This window comes from Camelus ferus, chromosome 6 (assembly GCF_009834535.1).
Source record: "Camelus ferus isolate YT-003-E chromosome 6, BCGSAC_Cfer_1.0, whole genome shotgun sequence".
Lineage (NCBI taxonomy): Eukaryota > Metazoa > Chordata > Mammalia > Artiodactyla > Camelidae > Camelus > Camelus ferus.
The window spans coordinates 90,227,021-90,251,091 of NC_045701.1; the positions used below are offsets into that span (position 1 = coordinate 90,227,021).

The window sequence follows — 24,071 nt, forward strand, 5'->3', positions numbered from 1 at the left end:
TGGGTGCACCTGCCTGCGTGGGGCCCGCCACCCAGTGGGCAGAGCAGATGGACCCCCTTGTTCCCTGGGGGTCTTGGGTTTCCAACGCAGCTTCCATAATGTCCTTTCATCAAACAGATTTCAGAGACAGCTCTTCTGCACCTCTGCCCTTCTCCCCTGCATTGGAAATGGAGTGGGGATGTTAATTTTCAACAAAACCCACTGGAGCAGGCGGAGAGGGGCAGACATATCCAAACCCAGGGGCTGAGGCCTGTATCTGCTTGCTTTGGTTCCCCAGAGGGCCCGGCAGGCTGCAGAGAGCTGGGGAGTGTGTGCCCGGGGCTGGCTTCAGGGAGGGAGCACTGGAAAGGCTCTGCCCTGTGACATTTATCCCACAGCTGGCATTTGCTGAGCCGCCTGCAAACACAGTGACGTGGAAGAGAGGCCTGGGAGGGGGCTTCACAGAGGGCAGGGTGCGGGCTCCAGGGTGTCGTGTCCCGAGCTTTCCAGCAAGCTCTGCGGAGCTTGTCTGAGCCAAATGCCCATGGCTCCTGGACGCTTTCCCCGGGAACGTCTCAGGACTCCCTCGAGGGAGGCTGAGCTGAGGGCACAGTCAAGGTGGCAGGACCCCAGCCAGCCCCAGACTCTGCCAGCCCCCCGCACCGCCCCACCAGCATCTGGGATGGCCTGTCTTCGGGCTGTGTTGTAGTTAAGAGACACTTGTGGACGCCTAGTCTCAGGCAAAGACATATTTTGCGTTTTGCGTCTCATTAAGTAGAAAAGAGAAAAATAGGTCAAATTCTCCATTAAAGAAGTTGAAACATAACATCGTCCATCAGCCTTGCAGCTGATCACCCCAGGAATTGCAGAAAGGCTATCATTAAGTGTTGAAAGAAACGATCATTTTCAGGAAAATTCTTTTTTGATGGATTGACCCATCCCTGAGTGGGAAGGGGGAGAAATGAGACCCTGGCCGGCCAGACAGGCAGAACAGGACCCCGTCCTCTTGGCAGAAGGGGGTTCTCTGGCCTTTTGTCATTGTGCGGATGTCCCCGTGGCTCACCCTAGCTGAACGCTTCCGGGGGGGCACAGGTGTCAGGGAGGAGATGGTGGTCTGGCCTGAAAGCTGGCCCTCCGGTCCCACCTGCATCCCCTGGGGTGGATGGGAAAGGGGGCTGAGGGCAGAGCCCAGCCCTTGTGCTCCCAGAGAGGCAGAAAGTACCCCTCTCACCCCCGCGCTTCCCCCCCGCAGGTTGCCTGTGGGGCTGACTGTGGCTTTCAGGGCCCCTGACCTAGTGACTCCTGACTTGTGATTCAACCCCCCACATGTATTTCCAAGCACATTTCTCCAAATAATGTCAAAAACTGGCAAGACTTAGGGGCTACAGGATGCATGTGTTTCTTATTCATTCATTTACATGAAGTAACTTAAATGTGTTTTTTATGAGCATTCTGACCTCCAGAAAGAAAGAAAAAAAAAACCCACCCGTCTTTAATGAGCTGGCTAATGAATTTTTCCTTGAAAAGAGAAAGGCAGCTTTACACAGAAGGGGGTGTGGAAGGAGGCAAATTAAGACCCCAGAGGGTTAAAGGGCAGTGGATAGTGCAGAACCCGGCGTTGTCTGCTGGGTCAGGAAGGGGCTGGGCACTGGGAGTGTTTTCTTTTTAGAAGACTAGAGCTTAACAGGTTGCAAATAAGTCCCAAGAACTAATTCTCCTTTCCCTCTGTGGCTCTGTGCCCGGTCCCCTGTCCTAAAAGGAGGAAGAAGCAAGTATAGCCTGGTCTCCCTCCCTTTCCCAGTGTGAGCAGATGGAACATTCTGGAAAAGGGTTGGATCTTTCCATATGGGGGCCTCTCAAGCATGGGGTTCCAGTTTTGAAAGGGGGAGACGAGTCTGGGTAGGGAAGGAGGGAAGGCCGTCAGTCTGGTGCCCAGTTCCAGTGGGCCCTAGCGAATCCTGGCTTCCTGAGTGTGGCTTTAGGAAGCGGGGCCCTTTGCAGGGGATGGAAGGAAGGGGTGATGCTGATGTGGGCCCCCCTCCTTGGCCTGGAATGAGTCAGTGTTCCAGAGCCGGGAGAGGAGGGAACGAGGGTGCCCTTGGGAACCCCCTGGGAGGGGGCCTGCCCCCGCGAGCGCCCCCCAGGCCTCGTCCACCTGCCGCAGCACGTACAGCAGTGCCAGCGGGAGGGGCCCCGGGTTCAGCGGGATCCGGCAGAGGTGGGGGGACCCCTCACCTGCGCCCAGGCAGCTGCCTGGTGCCAGAGAGGTGCCCATACGTCCTGGAATTTCTAGTGTCTTCCCAATTATAGACACTAGGTCTCTAATCCCAGTCTTCACTGTGGAAAACGGATCACTAGCCACACTTTAGGGAACAAACAGTGAGGGGGTCTCCGGACAGATCTGTATTTGCTGGGCCCCCTTTGCTCCTGGGGCCTCTGTGGTCATGAGGGACCAGGGCACAGAGCAGGTGCAGGCTTGCTTGGCTGGGGTAGGCCCGGACGTGGGGAGGGGGTGTTGTGTGAGAGAGGAATTAATTAAGGGAGAGGAGGGTGGTGGAGGGTGTAGTCATGACTCTCTTAATTGCTCTCCAATTTCTTTGGGCTTAAAAAAAAATCCAGACGGAGAGTTCTTAAGTCCTCCTTCCTGGGAGTTATGTAGGGGGGTGGGCTCCCCGCCACCTCTTGCCTGGCTTCTCTCTGCGCAGTGAATAGGGTCTTTGGCGGGGGCTTATGGAGAAGACTCTTAGCCTGGGAGCTCCCAGGGCGGTTCAGATGGAAACAAAGGCCCAGGCAGAAAGGAATGCGGGGGAGCCCCCCGCGGGGAACAGCCACCTGGGGATAATTGAGAGGGCCGCGTTTCCCAGGTTCTGTGAATGCGTGCTCTCAATAGAAGGTGCCCTTTCTTCCCATGAAAAGAAGGAAACCTCAATTACCTTCCCCTGAAACAGAGCGTGTGTGTGTTCCCTCTGGGGGCTGACGCTGGGCCCCTCGCCCTTGTGAGCGTGTCGGGAGCTCCGAGGCGCAGACAAGAGGCCGCACAATGTGCGTCTACCCGGCTGCCCCGTCGGTGCGACCCTGCACATGCCCGTGCCTCCCTGTTCTAGGGCTTGCTTTTTGCAAGTTTCTCAGGAGGAGGACTCGGAGGAGCTTGTGCCTGGAAACCAGGATTTGATCAAACCGGGCCTGGTGCCCGAGAGGCAGCCAGAGAGACAGAATGGGGCCAAGCAGACAGAACTCCAGGACGGAAAGCTGGGGAGGGAGGACAGGCAGGGGCCGAGGGCTGACTGCATGGCTGTGCCGGCCCCTCCGGGCCCGTGGCTGAGCTGCTCCTCCCGCCCTCCCAGCCCCTTCTCTGGGCTGTCCTGTTGGGGGGGATAGAGTCATTCCTACCAGGAGAAGAAACTGGGGGATGGGGGGCTCAGAGCTCCTTGGGGCTGGTGTTTGCAGTTAGAAAGGGTGAAGGGGCTTCCAGTCAGCAGGGCCCACAGCCCTGAGCAAGGGGACCCTTGGCATTGGAGGGAAAACGGTTTGCACCACCTCTGCCCCAGGCTGCCCTGAGGCTAACCTCGCTCTGGAGGAACCAGGGGCCCAGTCCCTGCCATGGAGACTCTCAGGACCCAGTCCTGGCCAGTCCCTTTGCTACTGCTGGCTTATGAGCCTCAGTCTCCCCATCTGTAAAATGAGGCCGCAGTCCGTCAGGGCTCTCCACTCTGTGTGGCTGAAGAAGCATGGGGTGTCCGTGCTAGAAAGGCAAGGCCGTTTCACCAGAGGAGAGTTTGGATGTCCTCCAGTGCCCAGGTTGGGGCTCCACTGGCCTTCTTGGGAGCAGGGCATCCTCTCTGCCACTCGGGCCTCGTCAGTCGTAGGACAGAGTTGAATCCGGTGCTCTGGGCACAGGATAAGGTAGGTGCTCTGGGCACAGGATAAGGCAGCAGCTCTGGAGCAGACTTCCGGACACCTGGTTCCAGCCTCTGCTCAGCTCCCACTAGGGGTGTGACCTTGGCCCCTGTCTCCAGCCTCTGGGCCTCGGTTTTCCCATCTATGAAATGGGGGAGTGCAGGATCATGTCACCTGAGAGCCCTTGTGGCTCTGGGTTCCTCCCAGCTGCCTCTGGTCATTTGAGGATGGTTTGTTTGGTGGGTCTTTAGAGTTGGAGAGCTGGAGATCACTGTTTTACCGCTTTCCAATGCCCTCTACTTTAGGAAACCAGAGACCCGAGGGAGCCGGCCGCTCGCCTGGGGTGGCAGGCCCTGGACGTGAAGCCTGCTGCTGGTGGCTGTGCAGTGGGGCAGCAGTCTTGAGCCAGTCCCTATGGTCAGCTTTCTGAGAACACAGATCGGATAGAGCTCTGGCCTCAGAGCAGCTCCAAGGGGCCGCCCACGTGCTGTGGTGCAGGGATTGCATTTTATGGAACATTCTTCCAAACAGGTGGGCGGCTGGCCAGGCCTGGAACACCTTTCTGGGCTGCATAATGAGCCTGGCCCTGTGGCTGCAGTCCCAGGCGGGTGTGGCTGGCTGGCAGCATCCGCCGTGGCTCGCCCTGTGCCTTTTGTCATGAGACCCTCATCCACACCTCTGTTGGCGCCCTGGCTCACTCAGCTGAGAACTTCCTGAAAAAGCCACCAGGGTGGCAAGTTCCGGAAAAGCGATCAGTCACCGGGCAGCACTGGCTGCCCGTCTCGGACTCAGTTGTGCAAACATCTCTAGCTATCTTTTTGTGCGGCCGTGTGTGGTAATAAAGAGCTCGCAGAGCTGGGTCAGGCCTGCCCCCAGTGATGACTGTGCTGGGCCGCGGCCTTTGTTTCGTGCCCTTGGTTGCTACAATACCTGCGAGCTAAAATGAGGAATCGAAAAATTGCCAGCTTCAATTAGACCAGCCGACTGCCTTTCCCAAGGCTGCCTCTGCCACTCTAGCCATTAACGGTAAACATACGCCAAATAGGCCTTAATTCTCTCTAATTGCCCACTCCTGAAGCAAAGAGTGAGATTCCAGGAAGAGGCACATGTAAACATCCCCACAGCCCGCCAGACTGAAATTAGAGGGCTGATGGGGGGCCGGCCAGAGACAGGACCATGGTTTCAAAAGATGTCCCAATTACCTCTCCCATTTTCATAAATGGGCCCGTAATGTCTTGGTCCCCGGCCTTCACAAAGGTACAGGAAATTTGCTCTGCTAAGAGCTTGCATTTGTCGGGGGAAGTTGAGAGGGTGGTCTTCACTCAACAGGTAGGAAGCCTGAGATCTGAGGCTGACGACTGTTTGTATGAACTCCAGGCTCTATTTCTGGGAATTACCGTTTTGCTAAAAATCAGCCTGTTACATCTTTCCCTGCTCTTAACCTCCACCAGTTATTTGTAGCAAAGACATGCCAGATCGATTAGATTCTGTCTGCCTCTAGGAAAGAGGAACTTTGAAAATCTTGAGAGGCAGGGCTAGGATGTTCTAACCTGGTGAAGCCTCGGAGGATGTTTTCGGTGTGTCTACTGATGCTTCGTACGTGGAGTGTGCGCTCAGTCCACGAGTTTCTGAGGTTCTCTGATCAATCGCTCAAGGAGATTATTCCCTGGGCTCTATCAGGACGCCCTGTGCTTTCCTTTGGTTCTAGACAGTGACTCATCCCTGCAGCTTCTCTGTCTGTTACGATTCCAGCCTGGCACCGTGGCACTTGTATGTCACTGCCAAGCCAGGGCTGGTACATGTGGCCTGGAAGTCAGGGCACGACTTTTCCGGGGCTGCATCTTCACAGAGCAGCCTGGGGCCTGCACGGAAGTTAATTAAGGACAATCAGGAACTCTGAGGGTTCAGAGGGTCCCCTGGGGCAGAAACAGGAAAAAACCCAGATGTCCGTGAGCTGCTTCTGATCTCCCCGGTCCTGTTAACGACACCGAAGAGAACCAAGCCTGCACGACACACCAAAGCACTTTCCCGGCTCTTGGTCCCATGGGAAGTGGTAGTGCCTGTGGTCTTGCTGCGTGTGCAGGGTCTGTCTGGAGGCCTGCGGTCACCTTAGGACCAAGGTGATGATGAGAAGGGCCCCCTTCCCACAGGTGCTGCTGGGGTCCCCCCCAACAAGTGCTCCCAGGCTCCCGGGGGACTGGAGACTGTCTGGGTGGCATCCAGCACACACCAGGGACCCAGAGAACCCTCAGATAACCAGAGTCTACCTTTGGTCACCCATGAGCTGATGACTGCTTAATTAACACTTATTTTCTAAAAAAACTGTATTTTTTATTGACGTGTAGTTGACTTACAGTGTTAGTTTCAGGTGGACAGCAAAGCGGTTCTGTTATACATACACATGCAGATACATATTTCTTTTCAGATTCTTTCTCAATGCAAATCATTGCAAACAGTTGAGTCTAGTTCCCTGTGCTCTGCAGGAGGTCCTTGTTTATCTATTTTCTATATAATAATGAATGGACAGTTATTTTTTTGAAGACTCATTGTTTCTTGGTGATAAGATGAACCAGTTAGGGGAAAACAGTGTTTGGGAAGCTCGAGGCCAGGGAAGGACTCCTTAGGAGGGTTGGAAGCAAGGTGTGTGCCCCCTACGTCCTAGCCAGGTCTTGGGCACCCCAGGGAGTGAATGACTGGGAGTGAGGGGCAATGACAGTGGGGTTGGGGGGCCCAAATGGCTTCAGTCAGACAGGGCAGTGGGAACCCTTCCTCCGGGTTCCTTGACAGTTCCTTGGAGGCCAGGGGGCCCCGTGTCATGTCACCCCAATCTCTGGCTCTGCCCTACCACCTCTCAGGGCCGATCAGACCTCAGCCACCACTGGCCACCTGCGGCCTCACCTCCTTGCCTCCACTAGCGTCTTCGGAACATGTATTCGAATCAACTCACTAAAACAGTTTTTGGTAATGAATAGAGTCTTTCTTTCCTGAGAAGTTTTAGATTTACAGAAAAAGTGGCAAGCAGAGAGAATTCCCCTCCCCACCCCCACCCCCACCCCCATTTCCACGGTTGTTAACACCTGGCACGAATGTGGCAGAGTTGTTACAACTGATGCGCCAACCTGGAGCCACGAGCTGGAGTCTGTCGTCCACGCTGTGAGAGGCCGCCCTGCGCCCTACAGTCTGGGTTTTGACAGACGTACGATGCCATGTTTGTCATTATTCACCTCTTTTTGTTTGTTTGTTTAACTTTAAGGCAGATGCTTGACATCAAAGGCTTGGTGTGCCTGGTCACGGCTTTTCTGTGGTGCTGATGAAAGTGTTTGTGGAATTTTTAAAGTGAAGATGTCTGTCTAGGCAGTGTGGTCTTCCACATCCCAGGGTTTTAGGACGCATTGCCCGTTAAAGACCCCACAACCCTAGTGTGGTCCACGGTCCACTTCTCTAGTCTCATCCAGGGCCCGCTGCCCAGCGGACCCCCACCCTGAGCACGTGCTCACATGGCTTGGTTGTGCCCCCACAGTGGCCTGCGTTCCTGGTGGAATGCCCTTCCAGGGAACCTTCTCCCCAGCCTTTGGGTGTGCCCAGCTCAGCTGTCGTTCATGCAGATGCTCTAAACCTTTGGGGTCCATACAGTGGCACTTAGCATCAGCGGTAGCACCAACAACCCAAGGGCTCTTGGGTTGGGGCCACGTTCCCTGCCGCCACACCTGCCCCATCCCTCCGCGTGCCACTGAGGCTGGACTGCGGAGCTTGGCAGGGGAGACCGTGAGCGAGCGAATGTAATGGAAAGACACCTGCTTGGTGGTGTCACCAGCCCCATGCTTGCTAGAAGTTGGGGCGTCTCTGCATCCGTTGGGTGAGATTCTATTTCAGTGACCCCATGTTTTCTTATTCCAGCTGAAGACAGCACCTGGAATCCTCCATGGGAAGGGACCTCAGACACGCGACCCTAGCAGCCTCCAGCTCGAAAATCGTAAGTTGCTGGAGGGTAGGGAGCGCATCTGTGTGGGTCACCAAGGGCGGTGGGTGCCACCCAGAGCGGCCTTGTGGGAGGGACTGGTCAGCACTGGTCGGTGGTCCGCTCACAGGGAGATGGGTGCCCAGCGGGCCCAGTGAGTGCCGCCCTGGGGGGCTGTGCTCCGAGGCAGGACCCTCAGCCTCCTTGTGTCTCCTCTGCGGCAAAAGAATTCTATAGGCGGCTTCAAGTGCCGGACCCCCAAAGAAATTCTTCTCTTTCACTCCTCTAAATGAATGGCCCTTTCATTACTGAGTCTCCCTTTGGCTCTTGTGCCGCAGGGCAGACTAGGATGGAAGTGGCCTAGCTGGGGGGCCCTTCAAAGGGCCAAGGAGAAGAACGCGGGCCGAGGGACCAGCCTCTCAAACGGGCTTCGAGCGCCAGTGACCTTCGCTTACCCCCTTGAAATGTCTGGAAAACAGAATGGACAGATTTTCTGTCTTCAAAGTTTCCGGCTAAACCTCTTCAAGTTCTTTATTGTTTGGGACTGGGACACTCGGCAGTGGTAATGGGGTTGTTCCTTTTGTATTTGCCTTGAAAGGCCAAAATATTTTTATATTGCTGCAGACAAAGCCGTCTATTTTAAGATGAACTCTGTGTCCATCGTTTCCCACCGGGGAGACTGTGTGCACCGTGTGTGTCTCTGTGTGCTCTCGGGTCTTGAAACAGGTCTCTTATGGGGATGGCCATTCACAGGGGTCCAGGGGAAGCGCCTGCCCCGCCAGGGGGAGCCTGGGGAATCTGGCCCTCACGGTAGATCTGTCCCCGCCCCATCCATTTAGGTGTGAGTCCTGGGCGGTGGTGGGGGGGGGGTGTGCTGGCTGCACTAACACGTACTGTGCCTGTGCCTGCGTCTGCCATGCGTATGCGTTAAGGACTGTGGGTTGTGCGCACCTTGGGGGTTCACTTGGTGGGAGGCAGCTGGATGGTCACAAGTACTGGGAATGTTCTCTTTTTCTGGTTGGGAGGGCATTTCCCTGGCATCTGTTACCTGGCCCAAATAAGTGAGTGGATGAATGAATGCGTGAAAACAGGAAGGGATGCGTAACCAAATAAGAGGCAAAGTAGGTGAGCCAGGGAGAGAGTGGGCCCCGAACGAGATCCCGTTGGAGGCAGAGGAGACCACTACAAAAGCTAATAAAACATTGACTCAGTAATTCAAATGTATAGCACCTAAAGTTTGTCCATACAAGAATAAACTCTAGATGAAAGGAAGAATGAATAAGAAGTGAAAATGCATCCAAGGGTGAGGGTGAGGTTCAGAGCCCCATCAAAGCAAAAAGATGTGAGAGGCAGGAGGAAACAGACGATTGAAAGGGAGAAGGAAAGTGGAATGACGCAAAATGATAAATGAAAGGGAGAAAGAGGATTTTTAAAATCGGGATGAGAGGCTATGTGAGGAGGACCATGTCCAGCTATTCGAAGTCAGGCATTAGGATGGATCCAAATACATGCTCCCAGCAGAGAAAACGAAACAACAGAGGAAGTTCAAAGAAGAGTAGAATGAAAAAGGAGGACCCAGGGGACCAAAGATGAGAGTTAACTGTAACCGAAAGTTGTCGAACTCTGGGCACACATAAATAAATAGATACCAAAATGAAAGCCAAAAAAATAAAAAATTAAAAAAACTTTAATTGAAAAGAAATATGAGTGAGTAATGGACATACCTGGACTCAGGTGGGAGCATGGCAGGAGGGGTTTTGAGTCATCTCGTCCTGGGAACTGAGGTCTGTTCCATGAAAGGATGAAAAAAAAACAAAGACAATACAATAAAATATCTAAATAAAAAAATCAATAAATATGGAAGTAAAGGCATCAGTTAAGTTCAGAACTACATTAGTGGGTGAATAGATCAACATCGAAGAGAAGGCAGTGCTGGGAGCAGGGGTCATAAATTGTCATGTATCAAGGGTTCTGGTTAGTCTGATTCTAAAAGCCGCAGTTCTATCAAAAAATAGCAAGTCTTTAAATAAACAAGTAAAGGAGTATCTAAAGAAACAAAGGTGAAGGAAAGAAGAAACCAAAAGAGAAAAAAGAAAAAGCAATGAAGAAACAAAGATGGGAGGGAGTGAGGGGGGAGGAGCGCGGCCTCAGGCATTCCTGATGAGCGTGTTGGAGGCTTGTAATTAATCCCATCTGGGCACCGAAGCGCCAGGGGAATGAAAGAAGACAAGAGAACAAAGTGAGAAAGGAGGAGATATGGAAAGCTGCAACGAAAGAGGGAAAGAAAGAGTGAGGAGGTGATAGTGGCCACGCATGAATGGGGAGGTCCTGGAGGGGTGACGAGAGGAATGGTAATAAGGACCTGCACAAGCTGTGGGTCAGAATGGGTCCAGGTCTGAGTAATCACTCCCATTGATGGAGGAGTAAATACCTCATAAAAGGGAAGAAAACGGGAAGGGAGAATGGTGTGGAAGGGTGAATGCAGGGAGGAAGGCGTTCGTGACAGAGACGTGGAGCTGCAGGTGCCGGGGAGGCGGGGGCAGTGTTTGCAGGTGGCACGCCGACTCAGCTGTCCGTGCCCACCGGGCTCCGAAGCACACGAGAAGTCAAGAAAGGAAGAGGGAGAGAGAAACAATGAAGATGGGGCAGAAATGAAAAAATAAAAATTCAATTAGAAATTAAAAATTAGAAGAGGACAAAGGTGATATGTTAACAAACAGACAGGTAAATACATTTAGAAGAGAGAGCTGTTTTGGGAATAAGAATGAGAGGGGGCCTGAAGCAAGTTCACTGATGAATTCACATCTGGGCTTCTGAGATGGGCCACTGCCCACCCAACCAGGAGGCAGCTCAGAACTGAAACACGTTAAGGGAAGACCTCGGTGGGGCCAGGGAGGTCAGGACCTACTGACTACAGATGATCACGTATCCAATTAGGTGCACCTGCCATCTAGAATTGTAAAAATAATGACTGAAAAGAGTCAGCCTGAATGAATGCATGAATGCATGAATGAAGGAATGAATAAGAAAAAAGCTTTGCAGTGACCAGGGAGGTGGCGGTTGCAGAAGGGTTGGAGTTCATCCAAGCCTGATCTCCAAGAGGAAGAAAGGCAGTAAAGAAAAAAAAAAAATTCAAAGACTGGTAGGGAAGAAAAAAAAAAAACAGTTAAGATGGGGGAAAAATAAAAATAAAAGAGTAAAAAGATAATAAAAGAAGATAATAAATAGGTAGGTCGGACAATGAAGTCTATGAGAGGGGACGGGTTTAGCACAGAGCATCCACATTAATTCAAATCTGGTCCTGAAGTTTATAAATAATAAAAACAATACGATAAATAAAAGCCTAAAGGAATAAATGCATGCATTCCACGAGAAGGCAAGAAAAGGAGTTTGAAAAATTGCAGGAAAGACTGGGAGAAAGAAAGATGTGGGAAAAGAAATTAAAATAGACACGTGGAGGAATTGACACTTCCTGGATAAGAACTTCAAGATAATAAACACATATTATTCATTAAATATAATAAATAGTAAAAGCTGAGGTTCATCAGTAAGAAAACACAAACCTCGAAGGAAAAAAATGGGGTAAATAGGGGGATGGTTGTGTGAACGAATGAATGACAAAGATGATTTTAATTAATTCACGTCTGCACCTGAGGCTCCTGAGATGAAAAGAATGCAAAAAAGAGCGAGGAAGGCGGGGACATCGAAAATTATGACAAGATGGGTATTAGCAATAAAAACATATTGAATGAATAAATAAATACATACATAAATCTATGAGCGAGAGGACCGTGCTAGAACAAAAAAAAATGAGGAGGTGCCATGAGCCAGGAATTATGACTGGTTCAAAACTGGGCTGCGGAGGTAGTTAAATAAATCCTGAAGCAAACCAGCAGTACAAGGAATTAACGAACAGAAGGGGCCCCACGTGGACAGGGGCTGAGGAGGCTCGGGAACCACAGATTGTGGTTAATCCAGTTCTGTGCACCTGAGGTCCATTAATAAAAGAATAAATACCGAAATAAAAGAGTGACAGAAAGAATGAACGGACCCAGGAACGACTGAATTAGAAATGGAAATGCCTGGCGTGGCCAGGAGCGCGTGGCCCATGGGATTGTCACTCATCTCACTCCTGGCACCTGAGGTTCCTCAGAGAGGCAAGATGCAAGGAAGAGAAGTGTCAGAGTCAAAGAAAGAGATGAGGAGAGGCAGCGTGAGACTAAGTGGAAGAGAAAGGGCGTGGGGTGGGGGTGGGGCGGGGAGCCAATGAAAGCACACTCATGCCGTGGGTGTGTCTGCACTAGCGAGCTCTGAGGATCAGGGATGAGGTCAGCACCCCTGCTTCTAGGGCAAGGGAAAGTGGAGAGAACGGGAAAAAAGGGAGCAGAGGAAAGATGATAAACAAACAACCCAAGTGATCAATGCTTAGTTGAGAGAGGTTGTCTAAACAGGGATTAGAATTAATTTACATCCATACTCCTTAAGTAGGTGAATAATACATCACTCCTTTCCAGGAATAGATGAAAAAGAGGAAATATCCGGCCCAAAGACAAGACTGCATCTTCCAGTCTTTTATTATCTTTATATAATCAAATATAGGCACTTGAGGTCCATGAATAAAAGAATAAACACCAAAATGTAAAAGGTGACCAAATGCCCGGAAGAAAGGATTGAAAACGCAAATAAATACGTGTGCCAATGATGGTTATTTTGCCCATGGAGTTTTAACGAATAAAATTATTTCCCAGGGGACGAATAATAAGTAAAAAAACCCCCAAAAAACAAAAAACCCAAACTCCTAATAAGCAAGAACAGAAAGGCCAATGTGTGCGTGAGTGAATGAATGAACGAGAGGTGGAGCTGCGTGGACCAGGGACAGGATGTCGCATGGGGTCCTGACTCATCCTTCTGTGCACCTGAGTTTATAAGAATGAGGGGACATAAGGAAGAATGAGAGAAAGAGAATAAAAAGGAAGAAATAAGGAATAAATGTAACATATGACTGAATGGGGCTGGTGAATGGAGATCTCCACGAATGAAGGGCTGTCATTAATTTAGAATGGTGCCACCGAAGCCTGTGAATAAAGGCATCAAATCTGAATGAATGAATGGCGGAAGAAATGGATGAGCGACTGGAAGGAAGAGGGAGGGGAAGGAAGGGAGGAAGGAGAAATAGAAGGGAGAGGGTGGAGGAACTTTCCTGTTTGGGGTCTCTGGGTTCCAGCCAGCTGAATGAAGTGGGTACCAGGGCGGGGTGGCTCTTCGCATGTTGTGTGCTTGTTTCATGCACTTTCCCAGCGGGGAGGAGCTGCCTCAGGAAGACCCTTGCCTTGGAGCGCCACTGTCACCTCCTGGCTGTGGGGGCCATTTCACATCATTACTCTCATTATCAATCTCCCCATCCGTAAACTTGGAATGGCATCGGCTCCCCGCTTGGACTGATCATGGGGGCAAATGCTGTCCTAACGGTTGGCAGTGCCCTGTCCATAGCCCTGGGGAGGAGGGAGGGCTCAGGCCCTGGGCCCTGAGGAAGGTTGCGCGAACAAGAGATGTTGGGCCAGTTGGGTGTCTGGGCCCTTCCATGGGCGTGGGTCACCTGCGAGGGAGGCTCTTCCCGCCAGGGGGCAGCAGAGGGTAAGGGAGCAGGAGGCCCTGGGTGGTGCGTGGGCCCCGCCTCGCTGCGCCGTCCAGGGGGCGGGGCCACTCACTCCCAGGGGCTGCGCAGGGGAAGGGCAGGCAGGGCCACATCACCAGAAAAGAAACCTTGTTCCTGCAACTTTCTGAAACTGCCCGGGAGCCTTGCAGCTGGGTCTTCTATGGCGTGGGCTGCCTTCCCTACTCAACTCAGGGGGCCCGGGGCAGGTGCATCTCAGCCTGGGTTGGGTTTGCAGAAGTGGTCCCGGGCTCCCGGCCCCCCTGCCCTGGCATCCCCAGAGCCCGTTTCAAGGCCTCGCTGTCTTCTCGGCTGTTTCCAATGTACTCTGTATCTCTGCGGAAAGCGCGTCGGCACTGTGTGTTGTTGAACTTGTGCCCTCTCCCCGTGACCTGCTCTCTCGGGGGCTGTTTGTACTGGCGTTTCCGACCCCAGGGACCCCCTGGTTCTGTGCAGTCTCCTTTCTCTGTATTGGACAGGATTTGTGCACTTGTGTGTTGTGTGCCTGTGTTTGTCTACAAAAATGAGGACCGAAGTCCCTCTCAAACTTCTCAATTCCTGTTTGGGACATTAAAAGAAAAAAAAAAATTGAATTCCTAGCAAGTGCCCTGAGCAGGAGGAGCCAGCTTGGCTGGACCCAGGACTCGTGGCTGGGAGCACGGAGGCCTCGGGGAGTCGGGTGCAGGTGGGGCTAATGTTTTGCCTGGTGGGCGGGGAGTAGGGAGTTCATTGCAGGTGAGTTACACTCGGAGTGACTTTGGGTCCCTGGTGGGAACAGGGCGTGGCTGGCCACAGGCTCGAGGCGGGGCTGCAGCTCTGGTCCAGGCGCGCTCTGAGGGCAGGGACGCCGGGGCGCAGGGATCCAAGCTATAGGGTTTGCAGACAGGAGGTGCAGAGGGAGTGGGGGATGGGGGACCAGGGGCAGCTTCCACGCTTTGAGCGCGGGCCCTGAATGGGTGAAAACGGCATTTAGAAGATGGAGGACGTGGAATTCATGTGTCAGGAGCCACCCTTCCCGGCCTCCAGCGCCACGTGTCTGGGCCACGTGAGCAGCGCCTTGTGGGCCTCATGTGGCGCTGGGGCTTCAGGGCTCTGCTCTCTTCCTCTTTTGGAATCTGGGAACTCCAGGCTCTGCCTCGGCCAGCCTGAAGCCTAGGGACACACTGATTACCCCTGGGGACAGCTGCTCAGATGAGGTCCCCAAAGAGCCCCCCAAGCAGCCCAGGAGTCATCGTGTGGACCAGGGTGGGGACAGGAGGGGCTTGGGACACGAAGAAACTGGGAGGGTCTTTTTGAAGAACCCTTGTGTGCGCTTGTTTTAAAAGTCAGTTGAGGGTCAAGAAGACTTAGGAAAGATTGGGTGTCAGATGGGGAAGGGAGGGTCCCAGCCATGTGCACAGAGGAAGTACGGAGGAACAGGGGCAAACCTTTGGAGGAGCCTCCTCTCCAAGTCCATGAGGCTGTCAGAGGGTCCCCATGGGTGGAATGGGCCAGTGGGCTGGGATCAGATGAGTTCTGTCTTTTTAGGCATGAGGAGGGCAGGAGGGCATTGGGTCAGGGGTCTAAGAGCTTGGGATCTGGTATTCTGAGGGCCTCTAGTTCTGGGATGCTGAGTTTCAGGACAGGCTGCAGAAGCCAGGGGTTGACTTTCCACACCCTCCCCTGTCCTGGTTCTGTCTGTGCTCGACCCACGAGGTCCAAGATGGGGTCTCAGTGCTCCTCTCTGACCAGGGCCTATCTCAAGTGTGTGTTTCTTCTTTTATTTTTTTCTTTTCTTAAAAAAGGGCAGATTTTGTCTGTTGGTGTTGACCTCCGCATGCACCCCTTGCACAAATCCTGCCCCTGGCGACTCTGAGCTACACGTCTCCCTGGGTTCTGTGCGACTCTCTCCTCCCTCTTCAGGAAGCTTGGCTTCGGGCCGGCCTTCCAGAGAGCAGAGGATGGAGGCTGAGCCTCTGGGGCAGGTGGGCCAAGGGCCACCTTGTGATCGTAATGTAAATGGTGTGGATGGTTCATGACCTAGAGCAGGAGGTCACCCATCATCCTCACACGTCACTCATCTTTTCTTTTCTCCCCTTCAGATGCTTGTTTATGGGCACATGTTTTTAAAATGGACATCTAATTTTTTTTTAAAGAGCATCCATTTTTTTCAAACCTAATTGCCATTCTTCACCACATACCCTTTTTTTTTACATCCGGCCTTTTCCATTTAATATTCTGTCGTCAACATTTTTCTTTCTTCCGTAGACTTTATCACCTTGCTGGCTGCCTGGTGTCTCGTTGAGCCGCCCTGTCAATCATTCACAACATCAACCTGCTATTGTTACTATTGCTATGCATAATTCATCTTTTTTTTTAATGTTACAAATTATGCCACAGCTAATGGCTTAGCACACCCACTTTTTTTTTATTCTTGTGAATTATTTTCCCACACCTAGAAATGATCATTGCTTCATGGTATATCAGTTTCTCCTGCTAGGCTGTGAGCCCCTTAAGGGCAAGAAGCTTGTTGAATTGATCTTTGTACCTCTAATGCCTGACATGTTGTAGATGCTAAATGTTACAGGAGTGGATGGAAGGGTGAATGAAGATGTGAATGAGTGAGTGGCTGATTGATTGGAAGAGGATGGGAGGATGGATGAAGATGAGAGTGGGTGGGTGAATGGGTCAATGGTTGGTTGGCTGTTGGAGGAGAGGATGGGACGGTGGTTGAAGATGAGAGTGGGTGATCAGTGGTTGATTGGCTGATGAAGGAGAGGATGGGAGGATGAAAATGAGAGTGAGTGGGTCGGTGGTTGATTGGCTGATGGAGGAGAGGATGGGAGGATGGATGAAGATGAGAGTAGGTGGTCAGTGGTTGATTGGCTGATGGAGGAGAGGATGGGAGGATGAGTGAATAAATAGATTGGTGAATGAACACATGAATTTCCTAAGGTTGAGTTTCTTGAATGAAAGGCCAGGCATTTTGTATGAATATTGACTAATGTCAGAAGGCTAACAGCATTTTACAAGGTCTGGCAATATATTAGCATTTTGTTAAGGTATTGCTAGTTTATCTCTGTTAAGAAGTGTTTTTCTGTCATTTTTACTTGCATTGCTTTGATTACTAATGAAGGGTGAACATTTTCATATGTATTTGTTTAAAAAATTGCACTTCATCTTCTGTGAACTGTTTGTCCAAGTCCACTGGTCATGGCTTTGTGATGACACTGGGCAAGGATGGGATGAGTGCCCTTGGGATGTAGTGAGCCCTTCATCACTGGAGGCATTCAAGGGGCAGTCCAGGCAGATACTCGATGAAGGTAGTTTTAAGGAGACTCAAATAGTGGGGGTGAGGTTGGCCTAGATGGCCCTTCATGTCTGTTTGACTTTGAGATTTGCTTCTTCCTGGGAAATGGGTGGTGGGATGACCTCTCGCATTGGGCAGCCCAGCCACAGGGAAGGCCACATCATCTCCTGGGTAGGCCTGTGCATTTAGGATTTATAATTTCTAACCTCGCCTCTGTAACTCGTGGGGCAGGAATAGCTCTTTGATCCTCCCAGGTCCAGACAACTTTGCCAGCATCTTGTACAGTTAGCTGGGGGACTTCCCACCTGTCCCGCCCACTCCCCTATTTCACCGAGAGGAAGACAGGCCCCCAGACCACCATCTCCCACCCTTCAGGGGGTCAGCTGAGGCCATCTGTTACCCTTCCCCTCCCAGTGTCCTGTGATGGGTGAGCAGATGTGCCCTGGGTCTCCACGGTGGTCTTTGGGGTGTAACTGATTAATGGGACATGCTGGGGCAGGGCTGATAGTGAATCCTCCTTTGTTTTTACTTCAACTGAGACAGTTCAGTTCCGTAATCCAAGGAGCAGGATGGACCCCATGTTCTCCTTGGGTTTCCTCTCATGGTCCACCCCAATGCTGGTCAGAGCTCAAAGGTCATCATGTCATCTGGGAGGGCACGTTACCCAAAGAGGCCTCGCCCCCGCTCTCCAGAACGCCCTCTGCTCTCAGCCGTGGGCTGCGTCTCCCCCGACCCTCTACTATAGCACCGAGCGCTGTTTGTGTGCATCAGACTTCCCCACACGTTTCCCGCGGCATCGGAGCTCGGGAGGCCAGCGACGATTCCCCACGTTAATCTGGTCCCTGAATCCGATCCGTCCATCCATCCATGCATTCGGCCTACATTTCTTGACCTGGTGCTTTGGCCTTTCCCTTTCCTGAAAGCAAACCTTCTCCTTTCAGGCGGGCTGTGTAGCGCCATGGGCTGTGGTTATGACGTGAACGCCCTTATTTTGTGGCTTCTTCCTCCGGGGTCACTGCTCTGAGCACATCCCAGCTGGATCTCATCCGCCACCGTCACCCACACGGCTTCCCTCCCACGGCGCTCTCCCCTGCATCTCACATCGCAACAGATCCAGGGCCGGGGTCCGAGAGCGGTACCCTCCCACTCCACCCCACCCCACCTGGCCCGTGAGTGGAGATGTCCCCCCCAGGCCACCCTGCCCGGTGCATGGTCCCTGCCATGAGCTTTGGCCTCAGCCCTTCAGCTTCCTCCACCAGATGGCAGTGGTTGAAACTCATCCCTTCATTCTCTCATTCCTTCATTCATTCAGTCACGGTCAGCAAACATTTTAAAAAATCGGCTGGTGCTATACTGGAGTGGGCTCACGAGGATGCGCTCCCACATCTGAGCGTGTTTGTGTGTCGGTGATGAGGCGGGACCCTTGATGCAGCTCTGCCTCCTGGATCTGAGCTCTGTGGCGTCTGATCGCCTGTCTCCAACTTTGTTCCTCGTAGAACTTGGTTGATCAGTAATCAGACAGCTGTGTTCCTGGGTGTTCAGAAATCATAGTCCGTAGCCTCAAGTGGCAGGAGGAGAGCTGGAGGGTCCGAGATGAGCAGCTGATTCTGGCTGCGAGCCGGCTTTCAAGTCATTAGAACACCTTGATCTTGTACAAAGCGGATCTTAGAGTCATTCCTGTCCCTTTGAGATTTCATTAATTCTGGGCTCTATTTAGAGAAAATGGGGGAGGTGATTGCTCATTTGGAGGGCAAGGATCATGACCCCTGTGGGGTCTGCACAGAACAGTCCACTGGTGCAAGAGGGCATCTGAGGCGTAGCACGCTTGGTAAACCCTGGAAGCAGCCCCCAGCATCCACGCAGGTCCCAGGCCAGGTGGGACCCGCTCTTGGCTCACTGCTACGTGCTTGGGACGAGGTGTGGGTCTTGGGGGCTCTACTTAGAATTCTGTATTTTGTTTGTTGCACCGGGAAGTGGGCGTAGTGGACAAAGCCAGGACCCTGGAGCTGGACAAACGTGTGTGGTTTACGATGACAGCTTGAGCCTGTCTTCTGGGGGGAACCACGGCACCCACCTCGCAGGGCTGTTGTGAGGACCAATGTAACCAGCATTTTGAACTGTGATTCTGAAAGGGCGTGCGCGTGCCCCCGGGGGTGTGCTGGGTTGGGATGAAAGGCCAGGAGGGGTAGCCTGATTTGGGCAGATTGGTGGGAAATCACTTTGCCAAACACGCAGGGGGCTGTTGTGGGATAGGATGCTGTGTTTGTATGGCATTCTCAGGTTCGATGGGAGTCCTTTGGACAGGAACCTTCGTGTGAGGGGAATGGTGACCCCTCTGGGCAACGCCCCGGCCCCCTGGGGTGCGCGTTCAGACTCGCCCCCGCAGGCGGCGGGGAGGCCCCGGCTGTGCCCTTCCTACCACTGTGTCTGGCCTGTGGGCAGCGCCTGCTCTAGGAGAGACCCTCCCAGCAGTGTCCTTCCCCCCAACATTAGGCCCCAGCTGCCAAAGACACCACACGGCCTCTCCCTCAGGTCCCCTCTCCCAGGTAACAACATTTGGGCACAAATGCCAGCAGCCAGGGTGCCTAACACAGCCCCAGGCCAGTGGTAGGGGTCGCCTTCCACTTCTGTTGAATAGGGTGGATGGGTGGCGGTCAAATAACAAAACTGTAATCAAATGCAAGCGGCGGTTGCTTATAACTTTACTAAGGGATTGTATTTCTGCTCCCAATTAACCTGTTAACAATCGGTGTGCTCTGTCTTACGGACTTCTGTATGACGTGTGTTGTGTGAAAAGCAGGACTCTTGTCTCGTGTGACACTCGATGGAACTTTAGCTGTCCGAGGAACAAGTCAGTGTTTTGTGTTAGAAATTAGAATCCGGGGGGCGCTTAACTCACTGGGTCATGTTGGGCAAGTCATTTCCTCCTCTCTGACCCGTGGTCTCCTTTTCTCTAAGCCGTGCCCGGGTCACCAGAAAGCTTACCTCACGGGGTTGTTGTGAGGGCCAAGGCCTGGGTGAACTGTAACAGTGCTAATGAAATGCTGGCTCTCGCTGGCAAGGGTCGTGTGCTGGGGGCTGTGTCGAAAGGAACAGGGAAGGCTTTGCTGGATCTAAGTGAATAAAAAGTCAGCCTTGACCTTACACTAAGATTGTATTTCCAGCAGTCAGTGGGATGTGTAAGGCAGAGGTGGGCGGCCTGCAGGCATTCAGCGGTGTGGGGCCGGGGTGAATAGCGGTTTGGTTAATGAGTGATGCTTTCTACCTGCCTCGGAGCCTCCCTTCCGCCTCCCTCCCCTCCCGGGCTGCTGCTCACGTGCAGGCTGAAGGTGACGGCTTTGGGTTTGCCTGTGCCTGTGATGCCAGTCTGCCTAGGGGGCTTCTGCAGGTGCCCTGAAGGTATTTTCAAGGGAGGAAGAGTGAGGGGCAGTTTAGAGAGTGTGAGGGTGTTTTGGGGGTAACATCTTTGGGGACTAAAACTCCTTCTTCTGCCCTTTAGGGTCAAGGCCTGGCTTGTAATTTCCTCACACCCTCTTCCATCTTTCCTTGGCAGTAAGTTCACGAAATTAGTGCTCAGCCCCCTCCATGGGCCTGGATATTAAACACTGTGCCCTGTAAGCTCCCTGCTTGATTGCAGTGTGGGCCCATTTTATAGATGAGCAAGTTGAGGATCAGGGACAGCTAGCTCTCAGAGCCAGGGCTGAACAGCAGTAAATGAAAAGCCGGTGCTGTTTCAGCTCAACCAAACAAGGCTTCCCGGCGCCCGCGGCTGGTCTCCGCCAGCCCGAAGGTGTCCCAGCATGCCCCTGGCCCCACCGCGCGCCTGGCAGTGCTCCTGTGGGGGGCAAGCTCCTCTAGGGCTCAGTGGGGTCTGAGTTGGACCTAGAAACTTGACAGAATTAGATACTTCCCCTGCTCTGGCAGGAGTCCCAGGGGACGTCCCTGCAGGGGCCATTTTGGACTGGGGGCTCTGTGCGACCTCTGTCTTAGGTGTGTGGGGCAGCAGGATTCTGCTGTAACATCCTCAAATTCCGATCCAGGTGGGCCTGAGTTGGGGACCCACTCTGGACCCCTCTCATCCAACCCCTCCCCCTGTGGAAGCCTCCCGGACCTCTGCCTTCCGCAGCCTTGAGGGGTTGGGCCCCGGCCCATCTTAGAGCTAAACTGGCCACTCCTCGCATTCGTGGCTTCCACACCATGCCAGGTTCCCTGATGCCACACTCCTGTGGGCTTTGCTGAGGGAGCCTTTGAAGGGTCACCCTTGGTGTCTGCACATGGTCACCTCATGTCCTTGAGAACTTGTCCGAAGCAGGGGGGACCTTGCCTCGGTGCTCCTGAGAGGCCCCCATGGTACGGACAGGTCGGTAGGGCCCTCCTCCTGGGGGACTGAGAGTCTGTGTGTAGCGATCTGCTCCCTGATGGACCTGAGGCTCCTCAAAGACCGGCCTCTGTGCCACCCAGGGATGAGGGACTGTCTCAGGTGCCCGGTGTTTTCAGGACCTCATCCTCTTGATGGGGGCAGGGCTGGGTGCCCGCCTCTGGAGGGCAGGTAGAAAGCAGAGGCTCAGTGAGGCTGTGGTCAAGCTGCCCTTGCACCCCCTCTCTTACTCGGAGGCCTGTGCAGCCCTTTCCTGACCCTTTGCAGCCTGTGCCTGTGCTAGTAGGTGCCTGATAGATGCTCACTGACGGACAAGGCAGGGTTTCTAATGGATGAGAATTGACTGTTGGCTGATGTACGTGGTGAATCTGCATGCGTTTCTTTAAGAGGAAAGGGTATGCTTTCTTGGCAAAGACTCTCAGGGCAAATCCTGAGGGTCTCTGCCTGTGGTGGGGGGCACGCCCCGGGGACGCAGCCCAGAGGGCAGTCACCGGAGGGCCTCTCCTGATGGGAACAGCTGTCTTCTGAATATTTATGGAAATACTTATATTGAGAATAAAACTTTATTGGGCTAAAATGTACTCATATGTGTTGTGGTCCAAGTGATTTTGATAATGTGACATTTGGACCCCCAGTGGGAGGGGATCCTGGCCTTAGGTCTCAGGAGCCCTTGCCCTGGGGATGGGGATGTCTTTGTCCTCACCGTTGGTGACAATCCACACTGACCTGTAAGGCACATGCCCAGTCTGGGATGCAGCCATGGTCACCGAGTCAGTGAGGGAGGATGGAACCCCAGACCTTGATTCTTTGCTCCTGCTCTTGCCCCCACCAAAGACCAGTGCCTGGGCACAGGCTGAGGGGTGGGATTCTGGAGGAGGGGGGACTCTGGAGGGGTGCGGCTCTGCCCGCTTGAGTTCTGGTCCTGGCATCACCATCTGCCAGGGTAATGGCCTTGGGTGGGTTCCTTGAACCACCCCAAGTCTTAGTTTTCCCACCTGTAGAATGGGTACACAATGACTGTCCACTCGGGTTGGCAGCTGTGTGCCTGGCTGCGCCCCACAGGCTGACTCCGAGAATCAAGGTCTGGGTTTGAGGCTGTCCAGGTGCCTTTATGTGCGTGTGGCCTGGGTGAGGTTGCTCGGCTGTAAGCTGGAAATAGTCACCTTACCTGGCGTGGTTATTGTTGGGGTCAGTGAGATTGTTTATGTGAAAATAAAGGTGTTGTTACCTGGCACACGGGTGCACTCACCCCTTGCCCTCCCAGTTGGCCGTGGCTCCCTGCAACCTGAGGGCATTTATTCCACAAGCTCTGTGCTTTCTGGAACTGTGGCATCCAAGTGACTGCTGGGCAGCGTGGGGGATGTCAGGGAAGCACCCGGCCAGCTCTGGGGAGGCAGTGAGGGAAGGAAGGGTTTGCTTTTAAATACAGAGAGTTAACAGGTTTAGGGGGAGGGGTTGAGGCTGAAGTGGGAGGATCAGGGAGAATTTTGAGAGATCCCCCAGAGGAGGAGGAAGTGGATGTGCTAGAACACGCCCAGGTTTCATTGGTAATAGGTTGGACAGGAGAGCTGGGGTGGTTTCTAGAAAGGCCAAGACTTAGATTCTGGTTAGTGAGGTGGGATCCACCAGAAGTTACTGGTGCTTCTGAAAGTCTCTGCAGGAGGAGGAGACCAGGGAGGGGTGGTACACTGGACCCCAGAGCTGAAGGGCGCCAGGTAGAGGGGCAGGAGTGGAGGCTGGGTGCTCCCCTCGCCCCCACGGCTGCGGGGGCCAGGGCCCTGGCCTCGGGCGCTCCGGGTTCGCACGTGCCCGCCTCCTGGGCAGAGCGGGCGTCCCTCCTCTGCCCGCTTCCTGTCTGCATGAGAACGCTTGTCGGCCAGGGGGCCCGGGAGCGGGCGGCCTTCATCTGCACCTGTGTCTCTCTCAGCCTCCACAGCCACGGGGACACCTGCACACGTTCCCACGGGACAGGCTGGACCCAGAGACTCTGGACGCGGGCTGCCCGCTGCAAGGAGGGGGCGTGTCCTCCCCGCCTCCCCTTGAGTGGCCGCTCGCCCTCTGACTGATGGACTTCAATGATCTGAGTGTCAGACACGCGGGCTTGACCCCCACCCACCCCTCATGAACCCTGAGACTGGGGGGGCGCCGAGGCTCGCTGCCCGCATCTGTGAAATGGGCTCGGACACCTACCTCACAGGGCTGTTGTGAGGAAAGTGTGACGCGGTTTGAAAGTGCCCCCCCCCCCGGCGGCTTGGCACACCCTGTGTGCTCTCAATAAATGTGTTTCTTGCCTTAACAAAAACAGTGATGGATGTGCTACTAATCTGAGGAGGGGTGGATGTTGGGAGGCTGTCTGGCTGGGGCTTCCCCTCACCTCGGGCCATGTGATGGGGGGGACAGGGGAGCCGCCAGCTCCAATCCCAGGAAGCCACCTGTACCCTGCCCATCGGGCACTCAAGGGTGATGGGATGCCCGGAGGCAAAGCTAACCTGGTGGGATTCTGAGACTGAGGCATGTTTGAATGGACTAACCCGGGCTGGTCCCCCTTCTTCTAATGGTTTTAGGATGCAAAGTTTCTTTCCAGAAGGAATGTAGACAGGAGGTGAAGGAAGTCTGAGCTGGTCCCTGGAGCCCCAAGGGGCTGCCCCCAGGCTGCGACTCTTCCGCCCCCTCCTCAAGGGCCGGGTAGAGCACTTGTCATGCTTAAACTAACGGTGAGTGGATGGCCAACTGGTCCAGCTTGGCAGGACCATCTCATTCCACGAGGTGGCTACTGAGCAGGGCCTGGAGGGGGCCACAGAGGTAGAGCCTGAGATGCAGCCCCTGCCCCGCTGGCAGGGGTGCCCCGTTTTGCACCCCGAGACTCAGCTCAGGAAGGTCAGGTTGTTGGCCAGCAGCATGTGGCTGGGGCTAAACG

At 53.6% G+C, this 24,071-nt stretch overlaps 1 long non-coding RNA gene across 7 annotated transcripts in view; it reads left to right on the top strand.

Annotated features, from left to right (window-relative positions):
• The window catches only part of LOC102513173, a 34,605-nt gene extending 11,147 nt beyond the window's left edge, over positions 1 to 23,458 (top strand). For 5 of the 7 annotated variants that reach the window (XR_004320939.1, XR_004320935.1, XR_004320937.1 and 2 more), the window contains 2 exons: positions 7,774 to 7,849; positions 8,173 to 11,635. This is a non-coding gene — a long non-coding RNA (uncharacterized LOC102513173). Of the gene's footprint in view, positions 1 to 7,773; positions 7,850 to 8,172; positions 11,636 to 15,734; positions 21,736 to 23,081 lie in introns of those variants that run through there. The other 2 variants (XR_004320936.1, XR_004320938.1) reach the window with 2 other exon arrangements.
• Positions 23,459 to 24,071: the final 613 nt, after the last annotated feature.